The sequence below is a fragment of the Solanum dulcamara genome, chromosome 3, assembly GCF_947179165.1.
Source record: "Solanum dulcamara chromosome 3, daSolDulc1.2, whole genome shotgun sequence".
In the NCBI taxonomy this organism is placed as follows: Eukaryota; Viridiplantae; Streptophyta; class Magnoliopsida; order Solanales; family Solanaceae; genus Solanum; species Solanum dulcamara.
The window spans coordinates 60420359-60430016 of NC_077239.1; positions in this window are offsets into that span (position 1 = coordinate 60420359).

Here is a 9658-nt window from a genome sequence, read left to right on the forward strand (position 1 = left end):
CCCACCTGGTCCATATAATAGTTCTATCAAAAGATTGAGGGACCAGGTGTCACACCTTGCTTGAAAATGCAATCGAATTTCTCATCTTGGACCCGGTATGCATTCTAGAGTCCAATATAGAAATGAGATTACCTAAAGGATGTGATGATTGGTGTTTTTATCCTAGATTTCTTATGGGTTGTTGAGATTGAATTGCCTCTATCATCATTAGAGCATGTATCTCCAGGTTGAAATTGATTATTTTCACCAGAACATTAAGTTTGACCAAGTCCCTCGCCTGGTTCCTGATCTTCATCTACCTTATCATCATCAACAACCTCCTGATTCTGATTCTTATCAAAATAACTTCAATAATATTATCCCTCTGAATTTGAAGCAACTTTTTAATTTCAAATTCTTGCTGGCAAAATCCTATTATTTCTCTTCTAAAACTATATACTATTAAATATTTGTTTTATTAAATTATTAGTATTAATTTTATTTTAAAAGATTGAATTTGATTAGTAAATTATTTTTTTTGATTCTTGCTTAGAACAAAAGGTAAAGTTTTTTGTTAAGTTTTGTTTGTCAGAGTGCTGCTCGGTGATCAGAATCCTAGTTGGCTGAGGAGCTAGCGGCTGTCAGTGATTTGGGAGGATTACTCTTCCGAGTCAGCTCTGAAGCATTAGACAATTGTTCAAGGTTGTAATTTGAGCTAGAGCTAATCATTTCATAGAACTCAAAAGTAGGGGCATAAGGTGTTTAACAAAAGTCCAAAGAGAAAAAGATAGATTCCATCATCAACAAGCTTCTCGCTCGTAATATGACGTGAATAATATTTTTTTGCGGCAACCAGGTCCATCTCAACTGGAGTTGGTACCTCCGGATTCCATATCTTTCCATATCTATTCTTTGCTCATACAGTTGTAGTTACATTTTGTTGACTTTAGATATTTGAATAATTTATTAGTTCATACATATTTTCATGGCTTTGGGTTGTGATGGTAGACTAGGGTCATGTTCTCACTCAGTGATAGGGATGAGGACGAGGGTAAAGAGAGGTAAGTGGGTTAAAGGAGCGTCTAGACTAAGAGTAGGTTCTTGGAATATTGGAACGTTAACGGGAAAATCCATATAGCTAGTTAAGATTCTAAAGAAAAGGATGATTAACATAGCTTGTGTCCAAGAAACCAAATGGGTAGGTTCTAAAGCTAAGGAGGTAGACGGATATAATATTTGGTTCTCTGATAGATCGAAGTATAGGAATAGGGTAGGAATATTAGTAGACAGTGATTTAAGGGACCAGGTGGTGGAGGTTAGGAGAGTCACGGATAGGATGATATCGATTAAGGTGGTCGTTGAAGGGATCACGTTGAGCATTATTAGTGTTTACGCGCCATAAGCAGGCTTAGGTGAGGAGGATAAGAGGCGCTTTTAGGAGGATTTGGATGAGTTAGTAGGAGGCATACTGCTTACTGAGAAGCTTTTCATGAAAGGAGATTTCAATGGGCACATCGGGTCTATTTCGGGAGGGTATGATGATGTGTATGGAGGCTTTGGCTTCGGGGACAAAAATAGAGGAGGAGTTTTACTTTTGGATTTTGCAAAAGCTTTTGAGTTAGTGATAGCCAATTTGAGTTTCCCAAAGAAGGAGGACCACTTGGTAACTTTCCGTAGTTCGGTGGGTAAGACTCAAATAGATTTTTTACTCCTTAGGAAGGATTATAAAGGTTTGTGCAAAGACTGTAAGGTTATTCCGATTGATAACCTTATGACCTAATATAAGCTCTTGGTGATGGATTTAAGGATCAAGATGATGAGGAAGAAGAGGGTCGGGGATGACCGACCTAGGATCAGATGGGGGAGTTAGACCACGGCTAGAGACCTAGAGATGGGAGAGAAATTGAAGGAATGGGGGATTGGGATAGTAGTGGGGATGCGAACAGTATGTGGGATAGGACGGTTAGTTGTATCAAGGTTGTATCAAGGTAAGTGTTGGGAGGCTTGACAGGTAGTCATAGTCGGCATCAAGGGGACTGGTGGTGGAATGGAAAAGTGCAAGGAAAGATGGAAGCAAAGAAGATTGCATATTCGCAGTTGATAGAGAGAAAGGATGAGGTGGAGAAGAGGACGAATAGGGAACTTTGTAAGATAGCGAGGAAGGAGGCGAAGTCAGTTTCGACGGCAAAAACGATAGCTTTTGAATGCTTTTATACTGAATTAGAAGAGAAAGGTGGGGATAGGAAATTATTCAGGCTAGCCAGGGTGCGGGAGAGAAGGGCACGTGATGTGGAGCAAGTGAAGTGCATTAAGGATGAGCATGAAAAAGTAATGGTAGAGGAGACCCTTATTAAACAGAGATGGCAATCATACTTCCATATACTCTTGAATGAAGAATGGGACATAGAGATTGTGTTGGGAGATTTGGAACATACAGGTATGCATTAGAATTTTGGGTGTTGGAGTATTACGGTTGAAAAGGTTAAAGGTGTTGTGTGTAGAATGCGTTGGGGAAGAGCGACTGGACCTAATGAGATTCTTGGGAAATTTTGGAAGAGAGCAAGCTCGGTAGGTTTAGAATGGCTGACTAGGTTATTTAATATCATCTTTAAGACAGCAATAATGCCCGAACAATATAGGTCGAGCATAATGATTGCTCTATATAAAAATAAGGGGTATATCCAGAGCTGCAACAACTATAGAGGTATCAAGCTTTTACTCCATACTATGAAAGTGTGGGAAAGAGTGGTGGAGATGAGGGTGAGGAGAGGTATGTCTATTTCAGAGAACCAGTTCGGATTTATATTGGAACGCTCAACTACAGAAGCCATCCATTTTATGAGGAGACTGGTGGAGCAGTATAGGGAGAGAAAGAGGGACTTGCATATGGTGTTTATCGACCTAGAAAAGGCTTACGATAAAGTTCCATGAGAGATACTATAGAGATGTTTGGACGCTAAAGGTGTACCGGTGGCGTACATTAGGGTGATCAAGGACATGTATGAGGATGCCAAAACCAGGGTAAGGACAGTAAGAGGGGACTCAAAGCAATTCCAGTTGTGATGGGGTTGCACCAAGGATCAACTCTTAGTCTATTTTTATTTGCCTTGGTAATGGATAGATTGACGTGATGAATTCAAGGTGAGGTGCCATGGTGTATGTTTTTCACGGACGACATAGTCCTGATCGATGAGACTCATAGCAGAGCTAAAGCTAAGCTAGAGGATTAGAGACGTACCTTGGAGTCTAAAGAGTTTAATATGAGTAGGACCAAGATAGAGTACTTAGAGTGCAAGTTCAGTGAGTCACCTCAGGAGGTTGGCACAGAATTTAGGCTTGGTGACCAGGCCATCCAAAAGAAAAGTAGTTTCAAGTACCTTGGGTCTATCATGCAAGGCAGCGGGGAGATTGACGATGATATCATACATTATATTAGGGTAGAGAGAATGAAATGGAAGCTCACTTCCGGTGTGCTATATAACAAGAAGGTGCCACCACAACCTAAGGGCAAGTTCTACAAAATGGTGGTTAGATCGGCTATATTATATGGGGCAGAGTGTTGGCTAGTTGAGGTCTCTCATATTCAAAAGATGAAAGTTGACGAGATGAGAATGTTGAAATGGATGTGTGAGCATACCAGGAGCGATAGGATTAAAAATGAGGCTATTCAGAATAAGGTAGGAGTGGCCTCGGTGGAAGACAAGATGCAGGAAATACGATTGAGATGGTTTGGATATGTGAAGAGGAGAGACACAAATGCCCCAGTGCAGAGGTGTGAGAGGTTAGACATGGATGGTTTTATAAGAGGTAGGGGTAGGCCAAAAGAATATTAGAGAGAGGTGATTAGATAAGACATGGCGCAGTTACAGCTTACCGAGAACATGATCTTAGATAGGAGGGTGTGTAGGTCTCATATTAGGGTTGATGGATAGTACATAGTCTCATTATTCTTTATTATTAGTAGGTGCATTAGCGCACTATAATTTCTTGTTCTCTAATTTCTTTTATTATCTATTTTATCTGTGTCGCTCTCGTTATTTGCTTTCTCATATCACTTTGAACTTCTCAGCCTTATCTGACCTTTTTTTATGCTTCTATTGAGCCGAGTGTCTCTTGAAACAGCCGTACTACCTTGATAGGAGTAAGGTCTGCGTACACTTTACCCTTTCCAGACCCCATATTGTGGGATTTCACTGGGTTGTTATTGTTGTTGTTGTTGTTTTAATTTCAGAACCATCCTTTTTTTTAGATTCTCACTTTTTCCAAATTAATCAAATATAACATGGACACTTTCTTTAATCCAAAGTGTCTTTTTGTTATAAACTCTGTAAGATTTGCTAGTAAATAAGTATCTGACAAACACTCATTCATTGCTCTTGGGATCAAATTTCCCAAGATCATCTTTTTCATGGTTGAGAATGGAGTATTTGCACCCAAAGGCTTTGAGATAGCTCAACTTAGGCGTCCTATTGTTTAGGAGCTCAGAGGGAGTTTTGTTGAGAATTGCCCTGATTAGACAATGATTAACAACATAACATGCAATGTTTACTGCTTCAGCCTAGGATTGTGTTCTTTCTTTCCACCACTTAATTTTGTTGAGGAGTTTTAAGGGTTAAAAAGTTATGATGTATTCTATGTTCTGCATAGAAACTTTCAACTTTGGTATTTTCAAACTCTATTCCATGGTCTGACCTGATCCTTGCAATCTTGCAATTCAGCTTTGTCTAGATTATTTTGGCAAAGGTCATCAACACATTAGCAGTTTCATCCTTGGTCCTTAGGAACACTTTCTATGTGTACCTTGAGAAGTTAGTAACAATAACAAATATGTACTTCTTCCCTCCTTTTCTTTGAATCTTGACCGGCTCGCACAAGTCCATATGAATTAGTTCGAGAGGTCTAGTGGTACTTACTTCCTTTTTTTATTTGAATAAGGTTTTGGTCTGCTTCCTTTTTACACAAGCATCACATACTTTTTTATCTGTAAATTTTATCTTTGGAAGTCCACTGATCAGGTCCCTTGCAATAAGTTTGTTCAACAAAGATGTGCTAACATGTCCGAGTCTTCTGTGCCAAAGATCTGTACTTTTATCCTGACCTTTGAGAAATATTAAATTATTTCCTTGAGCACTATTTAAGTCAGCTACATATATATTCTTGCATCGTTTTGCAGTTAGAATCGCTTCTTGAGATAACAGATTTGTGATAATGCACTTCTCAGATAGAAATCTAACTTCATTTCCTTTATCACAAATTTGTGACGCACTGAGTAGGTTGTATTTCAGCCTATTTACATAGTACACATCTTTAATTGAATGCTCCATTAATTTCCCAATTCTTCAAATACCAAGAATGTACCCCTTTTTCCGTTTCCAAAGGAGATACTACCCCTTGTAGTGCCTTAAGAGAGAGGAAGTTTTCAGTCCTTCCAATCATGTGCTTTAAGCATCCACTATCCATGAATCAGCACTAACTGCTTCATCTAGACTTCTCTATAAAAGGATTACTTGTTAGGTTTGGGAACCTATTTAAGCTTGATCTCCCGAAATGCAGATAATGGTGTAATCAGTGCTTTCTTAGTCCAGACATGCAAATTTTTCTTTCTCATTTTAATGTTGGGACCAGATCCTTCCTTCTCATTTTCTATCTACTTATAGTACCTTGAGAAATTTCTTTTCAGCTTTTTGCCAAGCATCACAGTCCTTCTTAAGATGTCCATTTCTGCTATAGTGAATACACATCAAATTATCAGACACAGACACATACTTGCTTTGAGAATTGTAAGGGGGATCTACCTTTCTACATCTTAGACCCTTTCTGCCATTGTAACCCTGATTAGTTAGATTTTCTAAGATTTTAGAAGACGTGGTCCATTTGAGAAATTTATTTAAATCTTTCTTGACTCGGACCAAGTCCTTTTCTAATTGGAGATTTCTCTCTAGGGCCATAACTAATTTAAGTTCAGAGTTTTTCAAGCTTTTTTCAAGTTCCAATTTAACTTTGTTAGCCTTACCCTTGAGCTTGATGTCTGTTTCAAGGCTTTCCTTCAACTTTTCTTTGAGATCATTGTTTTCATCTTCCAACACAAGAGTTTTTCTTCCAGTTCTAACATTTTAATAACCAAAGTAGTTTTCTCATCTTGAAATATGTCAATGCTATTGTTCAGAATATCTTTTTCAAAAGTTAATTCACACAGTAAGTTAACTACAGTTGTAACAGTTGAATCCCGCAATAGCGGTGTCGGCATAGCGGAAGCCGCTCGCTATAGTAGATTGACCGCCCTTGAATTCTTTATAGAAAGAATCTCTCTATTATAGAAGTCATCACGGTAGCGATGTGTCACCCGCTATATAGGATGAAACAGGATAGAAACTCAAAAATCCTCCTAGTTTTTCTCATTTCGCAACACACCTTTTAACCTTGATGTTCAATTTATCCATCGTTCGTCTCTGAATGATCAAACAAAACAATATGAGCTAAATCAAGAAGAATGTAGTACCTAAATCCTAAAACAAGTGAGGATATTTGTCCCGCATGCCCTTCTCAGTTTTTAAAGTGGATTTTTTTAACTATGATGATGCTTCCATTGAACCTTCACTGATCTGATTTTCCTCATCCCCAACTTTTGAACATCTCGATCAAGAATAGAAACTGGCTTCTCCTCATACTAGAGGTCCTTATCTATTAAGACTAAATCCTATTTGATAATGTACTCCTTATCCTTATAGTATCTCTTCAGCATGGATATATGGAATACTAGATGGACTCTAGACAAATTGAGTGGTAATGCTAACATATAAGCTACCATCCCCGCACTTTTGAGAACCTCAAATAAACCAATATATTGGGGATAATCTTACCTATCTTGCCAAACGCCATTAATCCTTTCATTGGTGACAACTTCAACAGAACCTACTCACCAATCGAAATGTCATGTCCCTTATATTGCGATCTGTATATTCCTTTTGTATACTCTAGGTTGCCAATGGTTTGGTTTGGATACCTCTTACCTTTTCCTGAGCTTCATTTACCAACTGATGAATGCCTAAAGTCTTCACATAACCTACATCAAACCACCCTAAGAGCGATCTGCATCCTTTCCCATAAAGTGCCTCAAATGGTGGCATGTCAATACTGGAGTGATAACTATTATTGTATGAGAATTCACACAACGGTAAAAATTGATTCTAATAACCCCCAAAATCAATCACACATGCTCTTAGCATGCTCTCTAGCACCTGAATCATCCTCTCAATCTGACCATTCATCTGAGGATGAAAACCTGTGCTAAAAGTGGATTGGTTGCCCAACTTTTTGTGTAACTTGCCCTAGAACTTTGAAGTAAATTGTGTACGTCTAATTGAAATGATTGAAAAAGGCATTCATACAACCTCACTATCTCCTTGATGTAAATCTTCACCAATTGTTGGGAGTTGTAATGTACCCTAACCAAAATAAAGTAGGTTGATTTGGTCAGCCTATCCACAATGACCTAAATTGAATCATAACTTCCCAAAGTCTTAAGAAGACCCACCACGAAGTCCATGGCTATCGTTTTCTACTTCCACTAGAGAATGGACATCTTTTTAAGCAATCCTGCAGCCTTTGGTCCTCATATTTCACCTTCTGACAATTTTGACACTTGGATACACATTCAGATATGTCCCTCTTCTTCCCAGGTCATCAATAGAGTTGCCTCAAGTCCTGGTACATTTTAATTATGCCTAGATGAATGAGTACCGCAAACCATGAGTTCCTACCAACATATTCTGAACCAAAATCATCAACCTGAAGAACACAAAGCCTTCCTCTAAGACATAACACCTCATACACGTCAAGTGTAGCGCCTAGGGCTTCCTCATATACCCTTCTTTTGGAGATGATTCAATGGCACATCCTTAAACTGTTCGGCCTGTATTTTCTCTAGAAAAGTGGGTTTAACTTCGATACTCGTCAGCACTCCACCTTTTTCTAAAATGACTGACTGCATGAACTTAGATTCTAGAGTTTGAATCTCTCTAGCCAAGGATCACTTAGACACCCCCCAAACAAGCCAAACTGTCCATGATGATTATTTTCCGACTCAATGCATCCTACCATATTGGCCTTACCCGGATGATACTGGATGGTTATGTTATAATCTTTTAACAACTCCATCTACCTTCTCTATCTCAAATTAAAATCCTTCTATGTAAACACATGTTGCATGCGGTGATGGTTTGTGAACACTTCACACTTGACACTATAGAGATAATATCGCTAGATTTTAAGTGCAAATACCATCACTGTCAACTCTAAATCATGTTTTGGGTAGTTCTTCTCGTGAGTCTTCAATGCCTCGAAGCATAAGCTATAGCATTCATGTCTTGCATTAACACAACACTCAAACAACCTGAATGTGAAGCATCACAAAACACAATAAAATCTTTACCTTCAATCGACAATGACAAGAAATGAGTTGTAGTCAGAAGTGTCTTGAGATTTTGGAAGCTCTCCTCACACTTGTCAAATCATACAAATAGTACCTCTTCCTGAGGCAATCTTGTCAAATGAGTAGCAATAAAAGCGAAGTTCTTTATAAATTTGTGATAATAGCCAATAAGACCTATAAAGCTTCTAACCTCAATCACAAAGCTAGGTCGACCCAACTCTTAAATTCTTCAATCTTTTGGAGTTCCATCATCACTCCTTATTTTGAGAACACATGCCCTAAGAAAGCAATTGAAGTCAGTAAAAATTTATACTTCAAAAACTTGCATACAATTTCTGCCTCCTCAAAATATCCAAAATAGTGCGAAGATGCTCCGCATGCTCCTCTCTACTCTTGGAGTAGATCAAGATATCATATATAAATATAATCACAAAAGAGTCTAGAAATGACTTGAAGATGTCAATCATCAAACTCATAAAAGTCGATGGAGTATTGGTCAATCCAAACGTTATTACCAAAAACTCATAATGCCCATATCGAGTCTTGAAAGTCGTCTTAGGTATATCCTCAGGCCTAATTTTCAACTGATGGTACCTTGACCTCTAGTCAATATTTGAAAACATCAAAGCACCCTACAACTAATCAAAAAGATCATTCATGTGTGGTAATGGATACTTATTTCGAATGGTAACCTTGTTCAATTACTTGTAGTCTATAAACATCCCCATACTACCATCCTTCTTTTTCATAAATAAGACCGGAATACCCCAAGGCAAAACATTGAGACAGATAAACCCCTTATTTAGAAATTTTTAATGCTGAATTTTGAGTTCTTTCAATCTGTCGGGTCCATATAATAAGGAGGAATAGACATTGGGCGAGTGCCCGGCTCCAAATCTATATAGAAGTTAATATCGCTTTTTGGAGAAATACTAGGCAAATCCATAGAAAATACCTTCTGAAATTATGAAATCACTGGAACTGACTCAAGAGAAGGGGATTTCACACTAATATTTTAAAGATGAGCCAAGAAGTCTAAACAATCCCTTCGTACTAGCTTTCTAGCCCAAAGGAAGGATATGATCTTCGCTGGCTAAGGCATGTACACACCTTCACATCCTAGTCTATCCCTATGCAAAATCTCTAGACTTATTGTCTTAGAATTATAGTTTAACACGGTCTGATAAGGAGACAACCAAGTTATACTCAAGATCATATCAAAGTCCAGTATACTCAAAATAACCAAAT